This window comes from Tribolium castaneum, chromosome 7 (assembly GCF_031307605.1).
Source record: "Tribolium castaneum strain GA2 chromosome 7, icTriCast1.1, whole genome shotgun sequence".
In the NCBI taxonomy this organism is placed as follows: domain Eukaryota; kingdom Metazoa; phylum Arthropoda; class Insecta; order Coleoptera; family Tenebrionidae; genus Tribolium; species Tribolium castaneum.
The window spans coordinates 6,461,258-6,486,334 of record NC_087400.1 but is presented as its reverse complement, the minus strand read 5'-3'; the positions used below and the strand labels follow the sequence as shown (position 1 = coordinate 6,486,334).

General features: G+C 31.4%; 1 long non-coding RNA gene across 1 annotated transcript; it reads left to right on the top strand.

The window, feature by feature from the left end:
• The first annotated feature begins 3,335 nt into the window (after positions 1–3,335).
• Positions 3,336–5,898, top strand: LOC659049 (uncharacterized). Its single transcript, XR_010334875.1, has 4 exons — positions 3,336–3,496; positions 3,544–3,659; positions 3,729–5,108; positions 5,731–5,898. It is a non-coding gene; the product is annotated as an uncharacterized LOC659049 (long non-coding RNA).
• The last annotated feature ends 19,179 nt before the right edge of the window (positions 5,899–25,077 follow it).

The window sequence follows — 25,077 nt, the reverse complement described above, 5'->3', positions numbered from 1 at the left end:
CCATTTGGGGCTATAAGTCAGTTGGTCGTGTACATTTATGTTGTTCCACATTCAAAGTTTGGGTTTTGTGTGCGAAAGGAATACAAATGCGTCAAGTGGCGTCGCGCCGCCTGCAATGTTGATGGCGCCACGGCCCAACTTAATGACGTCATCTAGCAGGACGACTTCCGAAAAGCACCCTATCCTATCGAAAGCAATATTTTTCGGTTATTTCGTATCGCAAAATCCATAAAAGCCCTATATATGTACCCATGTTATTTCAATTCCCTACCTTGTGCTTTTTTGTCCTTCTCCTTCCGCGCTCATAAGTCCGGGACTTAATTGTGTTATATTTCATACAGCCGGAAAAAATATTGGCTTAGACGTTGAGAAGGATAAACTTTCATGAAATCCCTAAAAAATATATTGGGCTAAATTATGAGCCACTTGTTCTCTTTGCTGCCTTCGCCCTTTGATCGATAAACAACAATTCGAAGACGGCTTTTTTGGATATTTCTAATTCCAGCATCAAGCGTAATGGCAATAAATATCAAGCGATGCCAACAAGGACAAACATGGCGAGTGTTATCCGAGCTGACTTTTTTGATTGCCTATGTTTAAACCCAGTCACGAACCACCGACAAAAGAAAGGTCAAATTGGATTGATTCATAAAAAACTTAATATGGTATTTTATTTAATAGGCTTTTTACCCCTTATTTTGTTTCACTTAGCTAAGTCGAATTTTACGGATAACGGCCGACATATTGATTCCGCTCTTATCGGAGATAAAAGTGACGCTTTTTCTCTCATATCCTGCAAATTTTATCGAAGCAAAACCGATTCCAAAACACCTCAACTAGATTCAGAATATTTCGAGCAGAATCAGGCACACCTCGCACGCGTCAAACCACCGGAAATTACCCACAACCCATAAAAGAATACAATATTCGATACAATGTACGATTTCTGTTTGCATTGAAACTATTCAAACGCCTGAGGCACCAAATTGTTTCTAGTTATACAAATATGCAGAATAGTATATTATATTATAAGTGATGGAAATGCATCATTATATGCGAGTGAGAATTTTGGGACACTTCTCACGAGCTTTATAATGGCATTTCGATCACGTGTGATATACGACGTTTTATCTTGCAGGTACATTGTTAAAAAAATTTAAAAAATTCAAGTAAATATCGGCCTGTGACATTAACATAGTTCCATGTATCAATTTTTGTTAGTGACCTGTGTTACTATAAACAGTTTCATTGTTTTCCCCCAATTTTCCCCAAATTTACTCACTCGTGAGTAGAACTTGTGAAAAAAAATTGATTTCTCTCACTGTAAACAATGGTATAATGCACCTAAAAAACTGCACTTTTATTATAAGTGATAGAGATGCATCATTATATGCGAGTGAGAATTTTGACCCACGTGTGCGCTTGCGCTCACGTGGGACAATTCTCACGAGCTTTATAATACCATTTCGATCACGTGTGATATACAACGTTTTATCTCACAGGTGCATTGTAAAAAAAATCCAAGAAATTCAAGAAAATATCCGCCTATATCATTAGCATAATTCTATAAATCAGTTTCGTAGTGACCTGTGTTGCTATAATTATCAAATAAACAGTCTCATTGTTTTTCCCAATTTTCCCCAGATTTACTCACTCGTGAGTAGAACTTGTGAGAAAAATTTAATTTTTCTCACCGAAAACAATGGTATAATGTACCTAAAAAGCTGCACCTGTAAGATAATAGTATAATATATTATATAAGTGATAGAGATGCATCATTATATGCGAGTGAAAATTTTGACCCACGAGTACACTTGCGCACGAGGGACACTTTTCACGAGCTTTATAATGGCATTTCAATCACGTGTGATATACGACGTTTTATCATACAGGTGCATTGTAAAAAAAATCTAAGAAATTCAAGTAATTATCCGCCTGTAACATTAGCATAATTCTATGAATCAGTTTTCGTAGTGACCTGTGTTGCTATAGTTATGAAATAAACAGTCTTATTGTTTTCCCCAATTTTCCCCAGATTACTCACTCGTGAGTGAACTTGTGAGAAAAATTTGATTTCTCTCACCAAAAACAATGGTATTATGCACCTAAAAAACTACACCTGTAAGATAATAGCATATTATATTATAAGTGATAGAAATGCATCATTATATACGAGTGAAAATTTTTATGCACGAGTGCGCTTGCGCTCGAGTGGGACACTTCTCACGAGCTTTATAATGCCATTTCGATCACGTGTGATATACGACGTTTTATCTTACAGGTGCATTGTAAAAAAATCCAAGAAATTTAAGTAAAAATCTACCTGTAACATTAGCATAATTCTATGAATCAGTTTTCGTAGTGACCTGTGTTGCTATAGTTATGAAATAAACAGTCTCATTGTTTTCCCCAATTTTCCCCAGATTTACTCACTCGTGAGTGAAACTTGTGAGAAAAATTTGATTTCTCTCACCGAAAACAATGGTATAATGTACCTAAAAAAGTGTACCTGTAACATAATAGTAAATTATATTATAAGTGAAAGAAATGCATCATTATATGCGCGTGAGAATTTTGAACATCAAAACTGTCTTGATGAAAAAAACACTTTCGTTTTCTATTTCTAGTATAAATTTTAATTTAAAAACTGAAGTTAAAAGAAAGATTTACATAATTATTTGAAATTCTTTCCAAGCCAGAGCTTGAATAAGCGCTAAAAAACATAGAGATTAATTGCTTTCCCAGTTTCAGCACAAAACGTCTATCAATTTGTTTTTGTAAAAAACTTAATAATTTTGCTCAAGTACTGAAAGCTTTTTATAAGATCTCTCTTTATAAGTCTCCTGGGAAATAAGGTAAAAAATATTTCTTGCCCCATCACATTCTCTTAAGTTAAATAGCTTTTCGTAAACACTATCGTATTACCAATATTAGCTCCTTACCGCTTGTAAGCAGCTTTATGAATACATTTTTAGCGCATTCCCATTGTTTTCACACAAATTTCCAGTTTTTGTTCCGACATTAAGTATAATAGTTGGAATTGTTTGAGAGTGTTTTATTACTTGTTCGGTGTCCAACTCGTTTGGCTCTTTTTGCCGTCGTCTCGGACCCTCCTCATGTGCAAAACGCGCAAACATCAACGTGTTTATAAATTACCTTTTTGGTTTCTCCCCGCCGTTTGTTTGAATAGACGACTTCCGGTCTCTGGAGTCGGAACGTCGCGGAACTTTATTTACCGCATCCTAGAGATGTCTTTTCATTTTTCAAGCGGTTTTTTCATAGGATGCAAAATGATTTTCCTGCATAGACCAAAGTACATTTCGCTGCAAACTTCAGATAACGAAATCCGCGATTAGATTAGCAATATTATCGAACTTCTGTCGCGACTTTTACAATAATACGACGTACACCGGCTTCCGGTTCTTCCTCTTTAAAAAAAACACAAAAAAGTTGTTAAAATGCCTGAGTATGAACGTTTGGACGGAAATTCTGGGTGGTAAGTAGGAAAATTAACAATTACTTAGTAAAAATCAAAATTTATAGCATGGCCAGTTGGAGGGCCTTTACTGCTATGGAAAAGAAATTAACAATCTTGACCGTTATTTTGGAAATTGTTATTTTTGCGCTGGCTTTGGCTTTGGCCACGCATAAATGCCACGGTAATATTTTTAGATTTGCTTATCTTTATGTTTATTTTGATAAGATAAGAACAAAAACAATTTTTTTAGAACCTGATCCTATAACGACTGTTCCACCCACAATTTCAACTTCTACAAGCTCTGTAAAACCAACATCTTCGTCTACAAAAAGCACCAGCACCGTAACACCATCGCCCACAAACAGCACTAGTTCTAGTTCCAGCTCTGTAACACCATCAACTACAAAAGGCACAACTTCTAGCACCAGCTCTGTAACACCATCACCTACAAACAGCACAAGTTCTAGTTCCAGTTCTGTAACACCATCACCTACAAACAGCACAAGTTCCAGTTCTGTTACACCTACTACTACTAAACCATCATCTTCGACAAAAAGTACCAATACTACCCTTTAACTCAATGGCATGTGTTAAATTTAACAAGAATTTCCTAATATTTTTCTGTAGTTTTTAAACTTTAAACTAAATCTTTATATTAGGCTTAAGATTGGTGCAATTATTGATAACTATTTCAAACCTTAATGGTGATGATGTTCTGAGTTTTCTACGATGCTAAGTTTGTAAATCTTATTGATCTTTTTAAAAGCATTTATTTAACTTACTCTGTTGTCTGTCTGTCTGCTTTCATTTTTTCGGAGCCAAATTTGAAAGAGTTCCAGTTGTCCCAACGATTTGAAATTTTGTATACTTACTTAATCTGCGTGACAATGCAATCCTATGTAGTTAAATACCCCATAAGAAGGTTAAAAGGGATTTTGAAGTTATAGCTTATGTTTACAAAGGTTTTCGATGTGTACATAACGTAACTTATACCAACATTAACGGTATGTTGGTGATTGGGAAATATATTAATACCTAATCATTTTCATTACTTTTTGTTACAAACAAATGTCGCTATTTTTTTTAGTTTATTTATCTTGGACGATAAAGTATAGACACAGAACAGAGGTTACGATGTGCTTTCAATGCTAACAGCTGTTTTCTATCAGATACCAATAAAGAAGTTTGCACAAAATAATGGTGTTACAGTAATACTGCGATACTAAATCTCAGAGAAAAAAACATTTAGAATCACTAAAGACTAAAAAACAATAAATAAAAATATAAAAAATGTTTTAAAAAAAAAAGATTTTTTTTAAAAGGTGCAGGTTTTTCCTCTTATAGAAAACCTTTATTTTTTACTTCTTAGTGCATCTTTTAGATAAAAGCTTTTCTCTAAAAAAAATTTTTTTAAGAGTAGGTATTACAAACTATAAACTATAGTTTTATACAATTAATAAAAGACTACAAAGAATATATACCTAACAACTAGTTTTAGTTCTGGTTTAAAAAAAATAGTTTTTTGTCACGTCGAGTTTCGTAGAACCACTGTATACGTTTTTCAGGTTTCCCTGAAAGTTCTGTAATTAAATGCAAGTTCTAGGTTTCAACAAAGCATCTCTACTCAAAAGTAAGTATAACTGATTTTTTACTTCGAATTTTAAAAAAGTTTTAACTTAGGAATAGTCAATAAACACAGTTTATAAAGGAATATAACATGTAAAAGTTATGACGAGCTAGAATCAATACCAAAGCAAGTGTACTGCTCTAGGTAGTTTCCTGAATGCACTTCTGAACTTGCGACTTATATTGTTAAGTTATATATAGCCCTTCACAAAGGTAATATCCCTTTAGCAAAAACCTGCAATATCCGGAAAAGTTCCCCTTTTAACACTAGTTAAATAAAACAAACATCGCCTCAACACTCATTAATGTTACCTAACTAAAAGGCCAATCGCTTACTTCCAGTTCCAAACTCGCATTTCTCAGAAAGGCAGCTTTCCGATATTCGCTCGAACAAAATTGATTAGCTTTCGGAGGAGCTTTGAAACTTTTTCAACTAATTGATATGAAGTTTTTAAATATTTCAACCTGTTTATCTGACGACCAAATAAATCCGGCCTGTCATGAATTAAATTGGCACTTATTGTGGCAAATTTTTAAGAATCAAATTTGCGAACACACCTGCTCGTTCATTAATTTTCGAGTAATTAGGGAAATTAAGCCGCGCATTAATTTCAAACTTGTTTCAGCAACTCTGCGAAGGTGTACGTCTTTATACCGCCTCGTGTTTGATGTTTTTCAACGGGAAATTTAAGCTTTGAAAATTCAGGATTAAGCTCCGCAAACTGGATTATAAAAAATGTTGCGTTATCTGTTATTACCTGAGTACAAGTCGATAACAACGTAACTTTCTCTCAGTTTAGTTGTTTTAATGAAATTTTCGAGCGTCCAGCTAGAGGTTGGCAAACAGTGCGCAAAGCGTTGATTGGCAGCCCCCGTTGGCCCCCCGAAAGTAATTTGAATTACGGATTGATCTGAATCTAGTGCACTGTGTAAATATGACGTAATGCATATAAACAAGCCGGTTGTGTACATTTGTATTAGTACGATTGGCTTGCATATGGCTCGATAATAAATTACTTCCATCAATTAAACGTTTACATAATTGTAAACTCTGTTTTATTTCCGTTTCCAACTGCTTAACAATAACGGGAAATATGGTAAACGTGTGATATAGAGTTTCGATCATCGATGCGAATTCCGACACATGAGCAAAAAAGTGGTGATTTATCGAGAATTCGGATGCTCGATACGTGCTCTCGATATTTTAATACGGGAAGAGTGGAAGTTATCGGGCATGGACTGGCTGATAAGGGAAAATAAAATTTCGGAAGAACGACTGATTACATCATTTTCTGTTTGACAAATTGATAAAAAAGTATTTAGTTTTCGTAATTTAACAAACAAAAAAATTCAATTTCAGCGTACAAACATAAATAAAATACCAGAATGGAAAACTGGATAAAATAAAAAATAATTCAATCAAAAAAAGTTATATCGACAAACACAACATCATAAACTTTAACTTCAGGTTAAAGTCAAAAAAACATATTTCCAACTTTGAAATAACCTGACCCTTGAGTTAACGGATTTTTGCTAACTCAGATCTAAGGTAGGAATTAAGAAAAAGTTAAGCTAATTTATTTCAAGTGTCAAGCGGTATAAGCGTTTAGGTTGACTCAGAGTTATGTGACTCCAAAGATAACTCACTATTTACCTTACAACAACATAATAACTTGTAATACTTGACTATATTATTAAAATAAAATATAATTCAGTCACAAAAAGTTAGATCAACAAACTCAACATCATAGGCTCGTTATTTCAATGTCGAGTTTAGTATAAACTTCAGGTTAAAGTCAAAGAAACATATTTCCAACTTCGAAGTAACCTGACTCTTGAGTTAACGGATTTTTGCTAACTCAGATCTAAGGTAAGAAATAAGAAAGAGTTAAGCTAATTTATTTGAAGTGTCAAGCGGTATAAGCGTTTAGGTTGGCTTAGAGTTATTTGACTCCAAAGGTAACCCAACAACAAAATAATAAATTGTAATACTTGACTATATTATTAAAATAAAATATAATTTAGTCACAAAAAGTTAGATCAACAAACTCAACATCTAGGCTCGTTATTTCGTTATGTCGAGTTATTTTCGTTATTTCGTTATGTCGAGTTTAGTATAAACTTCAGGTTAAAGTCAAAGAAACATATTTCCAACTTCGAAGTAACCTGACTCTTGAGTTAACGGATTTTTGCTAACTCAGATCTAAGGTAGGAATTAAGAAAGAGTTAAGCTAATTTATTTCAAGTGTCAAGCAGTATAAGCGTTTAGGTTGACTCAGAGTTATGTGACTTCAAAAATAACTCACTATTTACCCAACAACATAATAAATTGTAATACTTGACTATATTATTAAAATAAAATATAATTCAGTCACAAAAAGTTAGATCAACAAACTCAACATCATAAACTCGTTATTTCAATGTCGAGTTTAGTATAAACTTCAGGTTAAAGTCAAAAAAATATATTTCCAACTACGTAGTAACCTGACTGTTGAGTTAACAGATTTTTGCTAACTCAGATCTGGGATAGGAATTAAGATAGAGTTAAGCTAATTTATTTCAAGTGTCAAGCGGTATAAGCGTTTAGGTTGACTCAGAGTTATGTGACTCCAAAAATAACTCACTATTTACCTTACAACAACATAATAACTTGTAATACTTGACTATATTATTAAAATAAAATATAATTCAGTCACAAAAAGTTAGATCAACAAACTCAACATCATAGGTTCGTTATTTCAATATCGAGTTTAGTATAAACTTCAGGTTAAAGTCAAAAAAACATATTTCCAACTTCGAAGTAACCGGACTTAGGATAGAGTTAAGCTAATTTATTTGAAGTGTCAAGCGGTATAAGCGTTTAGGTTGACTGACTCAGAGTTATTTGACTCCAAAGATAACTCACTATTTACCCAGCAACAACATAATAAGTTGTAATACTTGACTATATTTACTTAATACTTTTACATTTATACAAAAATTATCATTATCATTCAAAAGACCAAGAAATATAAACAAAATAATCTTCAAAATTAAGAAACTTAAGTTCATGATTTAGCAAACAATAAACTTTTTTTACCGTAAGTAATTTGATAACGGATAATTATCAGATAATTGCCTTCTCAATAAAAATTATTTAACTCAATTTTGAAAAAACATATGCTTTGAGAAAACAATTTTAGCATGTCATAATCTCCTAGCTCATTTAGTTTCACTGTAATCGGCGTTTGAAAAACGTTTAATTACAGCGAAGTGTTTAACAAAAATACATGAAATTAAAAATTGTTGATAACTTGAAAACTATCTGAAATTTCGCTGTTTTTTTGACTTCAATCTATTCTTCAGATCTCTTCTCTTTTCCTAATATTTTTTAAGTAATTGACAAAATAAATTTTGAATTATGAATTTGGCGACACTCTTTCAAAACGACCGATTTAAAACATGTCTTAATAGTTATATATTGTATAAGTGTCTTACAATGTGTTTTGTCCGAAAGGAAAAAAAAATGTTTTAAAATTTTCGAAAAATCAACCCCTTAAGAGGGTTAAATGCGTAATAAAATTTGTAGAAAAATTAGTAACTTATAAATGTACATTAATTAAATTTGGTATTTAGCCTTTTAGTTAAAAGTAAAGAAAACAAAGAACACTGTGTTAGTTAAAAATACTAGCCCCAAGGAGCTTGAACAAGGGTTGGTATTTGTATAAAAATCCGTAATTTTTAATTTGTATCCATGCAGTTGGTACTTAAGCTTTCGGTTAAAGATGAAAAACTTGTGTCAGAACATTTGGAATTACTACCCCTAAAAGGTTTAAATATAAAAATCCGTCATTTCTGAACTTACATTTATGAAAATTGGTATTTGGGCAGTCGGTAAAAAATAAAGAAACACGTGTTTTATGATTTTTTTGGAAATTCCACCCCCAAAAGAGGTTAAATATCAAAATCTTATACATAGTATAAAAAATTATTTATTTTGAAGTTATACATATTAATTAATATCTTAGACAGTCGGTTAAAAAAGAAAAGACGTATATTTCAGCATTTTTAGAAATTCCATCTCTAATGGAGTTAAACAGAAAAGTTCTTTATTTTTGAAGTTATATCTAAGAAAATTGGCATATAGTCTTACGGTTAAAAAGAAAGAAAATGTGTTTCAGGATTTTTGAAAACTACATCCACAAGAGGGTTAACAGGGAATGAGTTTGTTTGCAATTATGAAAAAAAAACAAAATTTACTCGGGTACGCATTAGATCACGGTTTTAAAATTTCACAATAAAGTTAAGTGTTTCTACTTTTTATCATACTAAGCTTTGCAATGTTTTTCTGTGTTTCAAAATGATTGTGAACATGCGTGAGAAGCCATGGGCAGCTGCTAGTTTTATATAAAATATAAGTACCAGGGTTTTACAAAATTTGAGTTAATCTTTTTAAATTTTTTATCAATACCTATGCTTTAGTTTTTCAACGACTTTAAATGACTTTTTCGCAAAAACTGTTCATGGTAGGACTATCCCATCATGTTTAGAGCGTGATTTTACGTCTCAAAAACCCTTTTTAAAATATCTGATGTTTTAGATTTTTTCCCAATAACTCTAGAACTAGAAAGAAAAAGTTAAGTGTAATATTATATTCCATTAAGGTGCAGTTTAATTTCAAACGCCCGTTGTAAGTTATGAACTTAGAACCAGTTGTTTGCACTATCCTGTATAATTATCACCGGTTGGTAATATTTGATCACGTTAACCACTTTTGTTCATGAGAGCTTTCTGGATACGTCCCTGTTGCGGTTGGGGCGACCAATCGACATAGAAACCCAGCTCATTTATTAGGCCACCGCAAAGCAGGACAGTCAACGTCCTAAATTGCATTAAACCTACAAATTGTTTCGTCAGAAATTCTGTTCCACGAGATAACGATATTATTACAAGCTGTACTAACAATTTTCAAGCGTGACAATAGCTACACTGATACACGAAGCAACTAACAACTGCCTCATCCAGCTAACCGACGAAGATAATTAACCGAAAGCTTATAAATGAGAAATGACTAAGAAGATCTCTTTTTTAACTTTCGAGCAGAGCTTAGCCTCATTTCGAGGTATTTTCTCCTCCAGAATTGGCTCAAGTTTACCCTCGAGATGAAATAAATAATTCCTACTAAAGTTTCAGACTGAAATGTGTGTCTTGAATATCATTTGCTTAAATAATAACTGATTAAGCTCGCAAAATAAAGATGTAAGTTTAAATTAAATCGGGTACAAAAAAATTACACTCGTTTTCTTGTACCCAGCGCTAGGAAAACGCCATTCCATCAAATAATAAAAGGTGCATATATAGACAATTTTTGTTTTCTCTAGTTATGTGCCCCGATAGGCAAATAACGTTTGATTTGTTGGCGAGTGTATAAACATTCATATTGGACTGATTCATATTTTTCGATTCTATTGTGCGGACTCGAGGGAAATGCTTCTACATACACACATAAAGATAACATATCGATATTGTTATGGATATTACTTTTCCACAGTTGCAGCCTGTAAATTTTCAATAAAATGCCACGACAAACACACAAAAGTTTCTCTTTCAACTTTTGATGAGCTCGGCTATTATCAGTCTCTGCATAAACAGCAATATTGCTTGGCGGAAACCACCAATAACCAACTCGCTTTTCTTATAGAAAGTAATAAAATTGGAGAATTTTATAAGAGCTGTCAGAACTTAAAAATAAATGCAATAAAATAATGATACTATTTAAAGTAACTGAGTTAATTTGCATTTAAGGAGATTAAATTGTCAAAAAACAAAAATCAGTTTTGGTGCTAAATATAAGACATCATATTTTTTTGGTTTTAGGCCGCAGTGATGATTTGTTTATATTTTATAGTTTGCTGGAATCTTCTTCCTCTAAGATAAAATCTTTGGTAACTAACGCCCGGTATTTCAGTGCTTGGTTAAAATCTTTGGTTACTCTCACCCAAATGCGTATTTCAGTGGTTTAGTAGAAATTGGGTTAAATTTATAGCTTTTTGGCAACACATTTTAACCTTGGGTAAATCATAATAACTAAGCTCTCAAATACGCCAAACCAAAAAATAAATCAGTAACCAGAATATTTTTAGTTTAACCATCAACTGAAATACCAGGCCAACCGAAGGTAAATCTTACCTAAGATTTTAACTCTGAATGCGTATTTCAGTGCTTTAATCAAAATTTGGTTAAATTGCCAATTTTTTGGCAACACCATGCGCTTAAATTTTAAATACGCATGCGTTATAGACGTTGAAAAGTAGGAATCTGTTTTATATTTCGGGATGATTTTTTTATTGTTGATTAAAATATAATAGATATTCACAGTACTCATGTTTTGCATAAAATAATTACAACGCCACCAAAACACAGGAAAAAAAATCTCAGAAAGTGCCAAAATTGCATGATATCTCAGGAAAAACAAGTACACTGCGCATAAGAATGACTAGCCTTGAAAAAAATTAGTAACTCAACACATTTCCTTCGGTAAAGATTTTAACCAAAGCACTGATATACGCTAAACCTAAAAATAAATTGATGACCAGAATATTTTTGGTTTAACCATCAACTCAAATACCGGACCTAGCTTTTGTTTCAGATTTTATTTTAAAATTTTAAATTTTAAATTTGTTGTGAGCTTTTGATCCACTTCTAACGCCCGGTTGACGGTTAAACCAAAAATATTTTGGTTACCAATTTGTTTCCTGGTTTCACGTACTTCAATGCTTGGCTATGATTTAACCAAGTTTAAAATCTTTACCGAAAAAAATCTGTCTCGTTACCAACTTTTTTTCAGAGTTAGGCCCGATATTTCAGTTGGTGGTTAAACTTAAAACATTTTGGTTACCAATTTATTTCTTGGTCTGCCGTATTTCAGTCTTGGTTATAATTTAACCAAGGTAAAATCTTTACCGAAGAAAATGTGTTAGATTACTAACATTTTTTCAGGGTTATACTCGGTATTTTAGTTAATGGTTAAACTACCACATTGTTTCTTGGTTTGGCCTATTTCAGTGCTTAGTTATGATTTACCTAAGGTTAAAATCTTTACCAAAGAAAATGTGTTGCCAAAAAGCTGGGAATTTAACCCAATTTCTATTAAAGCACTGAAAAGAATATCCAGAGTTACAATTTTAAGTAAGATTAACCATAGGTTAGTTAACAAAAATTTTAATCAAGCACTAAAATACCGGGCTTAACGTATGGTAAATCTTACCCAAGATTTTAACTCTGAATACGTATTTTAGTGTTTTAGTAGAAATTGGGTCAAATTTCCAGCTTTTTGGCAACACATTTCCTTCGGTCAAGATTTTAACCTTAAGTAACTCATAACCAAGCACTCAAATACGCCAAACCAAGACACATATTAGTAACCAGAATATTTTCAGTTTAACCATCAACTGAAATACCGGGCGTAAGAATATGTTATTTTTTGACTGTTTTGTATTGCACTATATGTTACAAGATATTGGCTGTCAACTTCTAACATTTCGTAATTTTTTTAAATTGTTAACTAGACGATGTAAATACCTTTTTACTTGATAAAAATATTATAGACAGCTCAGAATTACTACTGTTATATACCTAGAAAAGAAGGCAGATGTAATGTTACATTTTATTGTGAGTTGCCCAAAACTAGGCATTTTGAAAATTCTACCGTGAACAATATGTGTAATTTATATAATTCGATTGTGTCTTTGGCTAGTGAAATAGGTGTTTTTAAAGTTAATATAAATAAATTTAAAGTATTATGTAGGGATCATTTTAGTAATTAGAAGTAAACATATATTGCGTTTTCTGCTCAACTATTATTTTTGTTTCTCAATTATTTTATTATTTTATAGTATCTATTTTCATTTTGTATCCACATTTAGACTTTTGTCTGTTGGTTAATAAACAATTGTAACTGATGAAACCGTTGGACAATAAATTATTAAATTATTATTATTATTATTATTATTATTATTATTATTATTATTATTATTATTATTATTATTATTATTATTATTATTATTATTATTATTATTATTATTTTTGTTAGATTGTCTTAGGTGGTGTTTTAGGTTGCCTTCCGTTTTAGCTTATTTTTTTGGTCATAATTGTTTTTAAAAACCTATCTGTTCTTAGCTGTGGGGTGAGATTCATGTGTGCATTATTTAGAATCCGGTTGTTGATAATAATGGAGGAGTTTGTTGTGTGTGTGTGTGTAGTTCGTGTTGTGGCAATAATTGTGTGAGCGCTCATAAAATAGCTGTTATAGAAAAGGGATAATAGGACGCATAGTTAAGTTTAGACATGAACGAGGTTAATTTTATGTGATTAAGTTAGTCCTCGCCTCGTTACGCAGATCCCTGCAATTCTCAGTTCTCTTGGTTACTCAGACTAACCACACAGCGTTTGTTTGTGCACAATTTACATAAAGGAACCACATTCGCCACTAATGTAACTTTGCGAATGTAACATCTTAACCGTATGAAAAAATCGTAGGAATTTCACCGGAACGGTTTAATCTCCGTTCCCCAAAGACGGAGGTCATTAGGTGGTTTAACTAATGGCAATGTGTCTGATCGTTGCTTACGTGCCGATTAGCCGCTTTTTATTTCTCTGTTGCTTTGCAGTAATGGCCCAAGAACAGAACTAATAGCCTTCGGCGGTAATGAAGTTACGAGGGTATTCCTCGAACCAAATTAAATATATCATTTGAATTTGTAATAATATTATTCCAGACGGCTGTCGCAAACTAAGTTTACATTAACTTCCTAAAACATTAAAACTTTCATTGCATTATAGGTATATGGGGAAGAAAGTTGAGGGAAAATATTATTCACTTGAAGGAAACTCCACTCCATAACTATGCATTGTGCACTGTTACAAAAGTACGAGCTTTAAAAGCTAATTACGACTGCTATTTGCATAAACTTGTATTTGTTTAAAGTTTAATTATACATGCATTGTATTATCTCACAGGTTCAGACAAGCCCGGCTTACAGGTAGTGATCATATTCGGAAGTGTCTTCCCTGTTTGCATATCCGGTATCGTGTTATTCAAATTAGCTTATCAACCAAACCGAAATACTCAAAAATTATCACTTTTATTCCTTGAACACCCTTATCGCGACTTGGCTACCTCTCTCTATGTTAAATAACACAACGATAAGCCGCACAAAATATTATTTCAACCTAATTTAAATTAAGAAATAAAAAACATTCTCATTTTGCACATCGCACATTTTGTTAAACAAATCGTCAGATTTGCCTCACAAGTTATGTGAGCTTTTATTTAACGTTTTTCGCGAGTTAATAATTTCAAAATCAATATTTAGTCAAGCAAATAAGACTTAATCTAGCAATGCACTTGTAATATGAAATTTATAAGCCGATAAATCATTTAATTTTGTCAAAAGCTAACTTACTTTCCTTTTAATAACAACTATTTTCAGCTGTCATGTAGTTTATTTTTTGAGTACGAAGACAGCAAAATTTATATTAATGAAGCGAAAAACCTCGAAGACATTATAATTTAAAAATATCACTTTTAAATTCTTTAAATGTTTAGGAACCGTTTTATTGCCAAAGACTCACTTCTCTCGCAAATTATCTATTGAAATTATCTATGAATTGTTTTTAAAGTTTCGTTTATTTTTTTTTAGCTAGAACTTATTTATTTTGCCTAAAATGCTAGAATAGGCCAAGGAGCAAATGAAGGTCTCAAAGCAGACTTTACTTGGGTCTTTCTCGCTTGTTAATTTTAAAGACATATTGTCAAAAATTGGCTTAATTACATCAAAATTAACGTACTGTTGACTTATTTAGTGCAATTTTTTTAATAAAAATTTAAAAAAAAAATTTGTTATTCACATTGTTTTTAGTTTTTTTGCAAAATTTTGCTACAATTGACCGAAAAAAAATACCATACCAATAAAAGTTAAAAATTAAAAAATATAAACTCCAAAAAAAATATCGTCAAAAAGTGACCAAACTAGATCGAAACTACTTACTTGATTTTATCAAATTTTACCAAGTCATTTAGGAATTTTTCACCTTCTAAGTAATTTGTTTAGAATAGACGAAAAATTTATAAATTAAGTCAAAAATGTCCTTTTTGTTACATTTACTCGTACCTTACATTTTCGACACCTGTTTTGCGAAGATTAAATTAGATCAAAATTGACAGTGTACAATTAGATCGTTTTTAACCAAATGATTATTTTGCAAAAAAATTACTGTTACAGATTATTTTTTTTTTTCGAGAAATGGATGAACGACAAGTTTTAAGTCAATTTATTAGTTCACATTGTGCGTGTTTAAAGGGGAAAATACCCACGCTAAAAAGCGCCGAATTTCAGCCATTTTCCTCGGTGTTTTACAGCCATTTTGAGTAACGTTTTTTAAAGTTATTTATAGGATACATTTTTCTACTCGGGCTGTAGGTGCAAAAGTGTTTTGTTTGGCTGTAAGTGCTTTATTTAATTCAGAAAAAAATCCTGAAAACTGAAAAACATTGGTGTTTTTTGATATTATTTCCCATCAACATTGTATGTTAATTCATAGAAAATAAATTACTTTTGCACCTGTAGTAGACTCTTGAGAATAAAACTGTTTTTGTTTTGACTTGAAATTGTCAATCGTTAACTGGTAAGAATCTTAAAACGAACGAAGCGGTTCTGGCCTGTGGCCTAGTGAGCGCTTGCTTCAGTTCAGTGTCGTACATTCATTTACTTACCTTAAAAAGGGGCTCGTTTACTAAACTCATATTTTTATGCAAAATTTTCTGCTGAATTTGAATCCGAATTTAGTTTCTCGATTTGCAGTTGACTTCATCATGAAAAAACGTTTTTGTAGAAATTCCTAAAAAAAACAAAATAGGTCAAATATTTCATTTAGATTGTCATATCTTCCCTGTGGCTGAAGCAACAAACTTCGTTTTTTTTGCAAAAGATTGCTCAAAGAATGTAGTATTTAACGCTAATACACAACTTTTAGTTTTGAGAAAAAAAACTGAGAAAATTGGATAACACTACGAGTACAAAAGAAAATACTTGACAATGCCACTTCAAGCGCATTTCGCAGTTAATTTAAATTGCAATAAATTGATGAGTGTTAAAGATATCGAAATAATTACAACAAAAACATATTTAATTTATTAGCTTTATTTCATCTCGTTTAAGATTAAAAAATTTCTCGCATCTCTAAAATATCACTACACAAAAATGAAACGTTACAAGAAAACTTCAATTTTCTCACTTTTATTTAGTCAAAACTAAAACTTGTGTCTATTCGCAGAAATCCACTTCCATTGAGGAATATTGTGCAAAAAAATAAAGTTTCTAGCTTTATTCAGAAGATGTGACTATATAAACACAAAATTTTTCTAATTTTAAGTTTTTCAAAAATTTCCACAAAAACGACAAAAACGTCTTTTTATGATGAAAGCAATTCCAAACAGAAAATCGAACTTTGGATCCGAAGTCAGCAGAAAATTTTGCATAAGAATCAGTTTAAAAATTGTGTGTCCTCTAACCCGGATGAACAAATAAATTATTAATTATTGCCTGCTACTGATAAACCCTGGCCAGTTGATGTAGAGTACATAAAATCTGTGACGGCAAATGACTTTTTGCCGTTTACATGCAAAACAGATTCTTAAGACTACAGATACTCAATTAATTATGGCCGGAATTGGACAATAAATCATAATATGTAGAGTTTAGATTTTAGGACAAATGATTTTATAGGTCAGTTAGTAAGTTAAAGTTGTGTAAGCTTTAATACGTGGCTACTTTGCGTACATTTAATTAAGAAATACTGGTAATAAACGATAAAAAATGATAAAAGCAACACCAGAATTGTACAGCTTGTCATACATATTGTATTTTTAAAAACGTTTTGTTTAACTTGCTTTGTTGTCTGTCTGTCTGTTTCATATTTTTGGAGGCAAATTTGAAAGGGTTCCCGTTGTCCCAATGAATTGAAATTTTGCATACTTACGTAATCTGCGTGACAATGCAATCCTATGTGGTTAAATACCCCCTAAAGGGGTTAAATGAGGTTTTGAAGTTTTAGTTTATGTTTACAAATAGGTTTTCGATGTGTACATACCGTAACTTATACCAATATTAACGGTATGTTGGTCATTGGGAAATACATCAATACCTAATCATTCTCATTACTTTTCGTTACAAACAAATGTTACTATTTTTTTTAAATTCATTTATCTTGGACAATAGAGTATAATAGACACAGAACAGACGTTAGGATCAATGCTAACAGCTGTTTTCTATCATATACCACTAAACAAGTTTACACAAATCAGCAAAATAATGATGCTACAATAATACGGCGAAACAAAATCTCAGGGAAAAAGACGTTATGAATAAATAAAGACTAAAAAGCACTAAATAAAAAAATTAAAAAAAATTTTTTTTAGAAAAAAGGTGCACCCAAAAGTAAAAATAATGTTTCTCTATCAGATGAGAATATTTTTGTTTAGAAATTAAGATTTTAAAATTTATAAAAGCTTTGGGAACGGTCATAAGTCATAACAATACGGCATTAGAGAATTACTTTCTTAAATTGAGCACTGTTCCCAAAGCTTTTATAAATTTTAAAATCTAAAATTGTAAGCAAAAATATTCTCCTCTGATAGAGAAACATTTTTTTCTTTTTAGTGCATCTTTTAAATAAAAGCTTTTTTCTAAAAGAATATATTTTTATTTTTTTATTTTATTTACAACAGCTTTGGTCCAAAATCGTCCCACATGTTGCGATGAGCAAATAACAAAAAAAATCGGCCGGTAAACACATCGACTTCGCAATTCAAAAAGGACAATTGGTGTCTTTCTAGTGACTTTTGTGTGGCGTGAGCTCTGATCCGGTGGTGTCTCGTATGATGTTTATGATTTGTCACCTCCTTGTTGATGCTGGTAACACATGTGGGTGTCCGACCGAAACAAGGGCCTTGGGGGATTGGCGAGCAGGACGTGCGGAGAATCAACAGCGAATACAGTGAATGGGCCATCGTCGGATAGCCGCACAAACCGCTTCACAGCGATGAGCTTTGATCTGCGTGCTGACGTGCAACAAAGCCCGCTGATTACCGAGGCCCATCTAACATACTGCGCTTAATTGCTGCTCTAATTCACCTCCTTTCTACACACCTAATCAGGATTTCCTAGATTAACATGCTATTTGATACTAATTCAGAGCCAACGACTGGGAAAATTCGATCCTAGACAGAAGTGAATTTTTTGCACATCACCACACTCGATATTCAGTGCACCTCTCGCGTCATCATAGTTCATTAGCCCAGTCGTCCTTTCGTGAAATATGTCCAGCGCCAAGCGTAAAACTCTTGATGTATCGAGGTAAAAGAGTCGAGACGGAAGAGCTTATCGGGCAGAACGTGCTTTACCATATCGAAACTCGCTGCTTATTAAATTGTTGCTGTCATTTTATATTTGGCGTTTTCTGCTGCAAGGGCACAACTCCTGACATGATACCTGAAAGTAATAAATCCACGGGCCCGGAGAGAGCGATTGAAAGCTCAGTCCGTCGAGATGCTATGCTGCTTGCATACAAAAACCGGCGAGAGTGTGAAATAATGTAGTTCCCGATATGTTTGAAAAGTTATTGCAATTTTTGCGATGAAAGCACACAATCAGTTGGAATTTATAGACGTGGGATTTCAATACACGGTTCGACACTGCATCAAGTCAGAATTATTAAATTTTACTTGGTGGGATTTATTTAGTTACAAAATTATTCAAAAGTAGCAGTTGCCCACGGCATTTTGAAACACAGAAAAACAATACAAAACTTAGTATAATAAAAAGTAGAAACACATAATTTTATTGTGAACTTTAAAACTGTGACCTAATGCAAACCCGAGTAAATTTTGCTTTTTTTCAAAATTGCAAATAAACTCATTCCCTATTTAACCCTCTTGTGGATGTGGAATCCTGAAACAAATTTTTTTAACCGTAAGTCCATATGCCAGTTTTCTTGGACGTAACTTCAAAAATGAAGGACTTTTGCGTTTAACTCTTTTGGAGGTGGAATTTCTAAAAATGCTGAAATATACGTCTTTTCTTTTTTAACCGACTGTCTAAGATATTAATTGATATGTATAACTTCAACAATAAAGAATTTTTTATATGTATAACAATGAAAGATTTTTTTGTTTAACCTCCTTGGAGTGGAATTTTCAACAAACCTGGAACAGGCATTTATTTATTTTAGATGAACGCTCAAATACCAATTTTTTTGGTGATAACTTCGAAAATGACAGATTTTTATATTTAACCTTCTTGGAGGTAAAACTTTCAGAAACACGTCTTTTTTTCATATTTAATCGAAAGATTAAATACCATTTATAATGAATATAGTTTCAAAATAATAACGATTTTGTGTTTAAACCTCTTTGTGGATGGAATTTTTAAAAATAATAAAATACTTGTTACTTTACTTTTCACCGAATGCCCAAATTTTTATAGATAACAGTTAAAAAGTGACGGATTTTGATATTTAATCCTTTTGGGGTTAGAATTTTTTCAAAAAAATCATAAAAAACTTGTTTCTTTATTTTTTACCGACTGCCCAAATACCAATTTTCAAAAAAATATGTTTAAAAATTACGGATTTTTATACAAATTCCAAAGTTAGTATTTCCAGCTAAAACAGTGTTTCTTTACTTTTCACTGAAAGTCCAAATACCAACTTTAATTAACGTAAATTCAAAAGTTACGAATTTTTATACTAATTTTATTACGCCATTTAACCTTCTTAGAGATTGATTTTTCGAAAATTTTTAAACACGTTTTTTATTTTATTTTTTTAACGGAAAGCTCAAATATTAATTTTTAAGAACATAACTTTAATGACGACGAGTTTTTATTCAAATTTTATTCAAATTTAACCCTCTTAAAACATGTCTTCCTTGTTTTTTAACTAAAAACGTAAATACTAATTTTCAAGGATGTAAGTTCAATGTAACTTTAAAAATGACTGATTTTTTAAATTCTAATTCTAAATTCAAGTTTAAAATGCGTCGTTGTCTTTTTTTTACCAAAAGCCATTACAAATTTTCAAGAATATAACTTTAAAAATGACGGATTTTTATTCAAATTTTAACATTCCATTTAACATTCCTCTTAAGGGGTGATTTTCCAAAAAAATTTTTTAGTACATGTCTACGTTATAAAAGATACATATTGTAAAAAATTAAGGTTTCTATACTTAGCCGTTTAGGCTGTGCCTTGATAGGTCTGTCATTCAGGACAAGGAATTTTATATACAGAGTCTCTAAAAAGTATGGATACAGTTAAATATTTTCAGAACAGTTTAACAGAGATCCTTAAAAATTGAGAAACAGTTAAAAGTGTTTAAATACTATCATCTGAGAGCTTTTTCAAGTTTTTATCGTCATTTGTTTTGAAAATACAAGATTGACTTTTTTTTAATTGGCACTAAAGGTCAAATTTAATTTTTTAATGAGCATTTTTTTCTGAATTAAGTGATGTAACATAATACCCATCTTTACTTTTATTAAAACGTAAAAAAATAAATTCAAAAATTTTCTGAAATAGTGAAACTAAGTTAGCCTTGAAAATACTGTAATAAATTAGTCAAAAATTAAACTTGGGTGCAAAAATTAATTTAATAATGGCACATTTAAGTAAAACTGTGCAAAAAAATCTTATGTTGGTTTATCATGGAGACAGAAATTTGCAAAGTTAGTAGAAATTATTTTGAACATCTTCGGTAGCATAAAAATTATGTACTTCGTGTTTAAATTTTTTTAATTAAAACGTGTTCTTTTTTATTTAAAACAATTATTTTTACTTTTTACAACATTTCCATGACTAACAAAAATTTTCATTTTTCAAAATTTTTGAATTTTTTTTAAGTTTTGATTAAATTAAGGTTTGCAAGTGTTAGAACTCAGAAAAAATGCTGTTCTCAAAAAATATTAAATTTAACCCTCTTAGAGATTGATTTTTCGAAAATTTTGAAACACGTTTCTTATTTTTCTTAACCGAAATCCCAAATACAAATTTTTAAGAATATAACTTTAAAAACGACGAATTTTTATTTAAACTTTAACACCCTATTTAACTCCTTTAAAGGTTGACTTTCCAAAAATCCTAAAATGTGTCTTTGTTCTTTTTTACCGAAAGCCCAAATAAAAATTTTCAAGAATATAACTTAAAAAATTACGTATTTTCATTCAAATTTTAACATTTCATTTAACCCCCTTAAGAGGTGATTTTCCAAAAAAAAATTTTCAGTACATGTTACGTTATAAAAGATATCTATTGTAAAAATTGTCAGTCAGGACAAACAATTTTATATACAGGACCGCTAAAAAGTATGGATACAGTTAAATATTTTCATAACGGTTTAACAGAGAATCTTGAAAATTGAGAAACAGTTAAAAGTGTTCAAATACTATCATCTGAGGGCATTTTCAAATTTTTATCGTGTTTTGAAAATACAAGAAAAACTTGTTTTTTTTAATTGGCACAACAAAGAGCTAACGATAGATAAAGGCAACAATTCCATGGCTAACAAAAATTTTCATTTTTCAAAATTTTTGATATTTTTTTAAATTTTGATTAAATTAAGGTATGCAAGTGTTATACCATAGAACTCAGAAAAAAATGCTGTTCTCAAAAATATTAAATTTTACTCTTGTTGCTATTTAAAAAAAATCAAGTTAGCCTTGTATCCGAAGAACAAATGGAGATCGAAATTTAATAAACATACGAAACGATAGAATTTATATACTCTTAAGCATGTACCAAATTTCAATAAGTTTGATGAATAGTTTTTATAATATTTACCTAAACCCATACTTTTTAGCGACCCTGTATATTAGCTGTTTCAAAACTATAAAAACGCCAACGTCGCATTTTCTTAACAAAAATAGCTATTATAAATTATTCAAGCACTTCAAGGAAATAATAGCCGATATAATTAATAGTTTCAATGAAAGATCTAATCATTAATAATTATTTTTCAATTTTATGAATCTTATTTAAAAAAATAATTCGTTAAAATGCGACGTTAGCATTTTATAGTTTTGAAACAGCTAATAGATTAATTTCGGCCAATGTCTCGTAACATAATCAGCTTTGTTGCGATTACGTCTCCGCTTAATACCGCATTCTAGGAAAACAAATCAGAAAAATAAAATTTAAACCGTTAATCAGCTCATGCTCCTCGCTATAAATTTGAGGTAAATTCGCCATTTGACAAAATTTGTACATAAAGTAAATTCCTCGCCGGCGACGATACCTGATAAAGGAAATTATTTAATTTCCGGCTTTTAATGGCACCATTGCTTTAATCTAAAGCTAACGACATTTCTTGATTTGGTTTTATAGCAAATTATACCATTCTGAAAAGATGGAAGCTGAGAGATGTCTAGTTGCGTTGTGATTCGAAGATCGCGCGATAGCGCTGCAAAAGTGGACGAATTCAGGCGGTTGCAACGTTCTAACTCTTTAAACTTTGTTTAATTATTTAGATTGGAGAAACAAGATTCTTGCTGTGATTAAGCGCAGAAAGGTTGAACGAAAAACAGAGTTATTATCTCGACTGAATTAAGCACAAGATGGAGTTTTGCACTGTTTTATTATCAAATGAAAACATTTTTAGGGCTGACGCCACTTCGTATAAAACTATAAATTGTAGCAAATCCGTATATCATCCGGTACATTCGCGCTATCTCACTAAAACTACTTTATTTATGATCGCGCATTTAAATAAAAGTTAGGCCGGAATGTTTTTTGGATTATTTTGTGGGCGGATTAAAGCGTATTCGCCCGCGAAGCCTCATTGATGGGGCCTTTCCGAAGTTTCAAAAGGGTGTTTATGAATTAGTTGCAACAATTTAAATAGCTACTTAGTAGCATCTGACTTGCCGACATTCCACTTTGTTTAGGAGAAGCTTAGAGTTTGAGTTAGAGTGCTGGAAGAGGATGGAAGTTTTACCAAGAGGATTTGCGGCCTTACTGTGGTTTCTGCAAAATATAGTAAGATTAGCAAAAAGGTTTAAATTCGTGAAGCTTTCCAGATACGTAATCAAAACGCTATAAATCATTTCTTTCCAACACAGCTGGAGTTTGCACCCTACTGTCACCCGAGTCCACTTTATTTCAGTTTTTAAACGTCTTAAATACGGCGCTAACAATGCAGATAAAGGCCATGCAGTTTGAAAGTTTAAATAAAACATAAGTTATCGCCAACCATAAAAATCCTGCAGTATCATAGAGCGATTAATGTTCCTTAACGTTTCCGTGCCACAGCATTAAACATTCGCTCTTGCCACGATCGCATTTATCAGGCCAAGATTTCAATTACATCCACCTGTACAGAACCCAAAACATCGAGAAAACAGACTCCCTCTGTGATAAATCGCTTTATTTGCGCTCAAACTTTACGACGGCCAACAAAAAAATTAAATCAAAAATTAAAGCCACCACTTCAAAACTAAAGCTCGAAAGCTAACGTTTCATCCGTTTCGAGTAGAATTGAATTTATTCTAAATCGAGTGTGTAAAAAAACCTACTTTTTTTGAATGTTATTTTTAAAACTAAACTTCATACTCAAACAACTAATTGTGTATTTTGCTGAATTCTTAATAAACCTGTTCCAATCAAGACAAAACCTTTGACACCAAATATTTACATGAATAAAAACGTTAAGGGTGTAGTAAAACAGGTAATAAAAAATTATATGGCAATATTTTAACAAGAAAAAAACATCCTCGACAAAATCTAAACCAAAAAAAAAAAATATTAACACAATTTTTTGTGTTTCGTGTTAGGTATACAGGGTGGGTCATTTTGACCCTGTCAAAAATATCGAAATAAATTTGATGCCACTGAAAATGGGAAATTAAAGTGTAGGTTCTAAAATTATTTTTGCCCTATACAGCGTGTTTCATTTTGACAGTGCAGCTTTTAAGACCCCCCCTGTATATTTGTACATATTTAAATTTGCACTTTTTAGGCTGTATAGATCAGTTTAGTTTTTTCAATTTACTTTAACCATTTATAAATCATTTAATTTTTTCTACAATTTAGTGCGTCTGCAAACACATTATTAAAAAATCGCAGTGCCCTTGGTTTTTGGGATATCAAGTTGGGACTTAGTCCGTAGGAAAACAAATGTCTGAGGTATCTTTTGATGACAAGTCCATACATTTACATTGTAGCATCACCTTGCTGGACCATAACTTGATTTTTTTAAATAGCACTACCTGTATTTTATTACTAATTATTATTCAGCGTCTTATTTTACATATTTCTTACCTCTTTAGTTTTTTTTCCAAAAGTTGACAGTTAAGGAAATAATTAGTTTTTTCTGAAAAATGCACACACAATCTCTTGGATACTATTTTAGCGTGCTATGAAAAACAATACATTTTGACATACTAATGTCATAATGGCATCTATAGTACGTCATGTTTTGATTTTATTGTAAAAATAAATTTTTCGCGTAAAATGCATACCTAGAAATCACATCTAGACATAAATTTTAATAAAATTTTGACAAGAAATTAATAAATAAAAATGACAGAAATTTACAATAAAGAAGTATAACAAATCAACAGCGATAACATATTACTTGCACTTACAGAACTGGTTAAAATGACGGCATTCTTAAGCAATAAAGTAATACATTGGTCAATTCTTTTTAAAAATTCCCCGCTTCTAATGAGGCAAGATCAGTTCTACAAAAAGCTTTTTTTAATTCTTTCATGCATATTTTCTCTAGTAGTGCCGTCGTTTTTTCTAATTTTTATTTGTTGATTTTTTATCAAAATTAAAGTTTATATCTCGATGAGATGTTTATGCAATTTACATGAAAAATTCATTTTCACAACAAAATCAAAACGTCACGTACAAAAACGTCAGTCTAATGTTGTTATGTCAAAA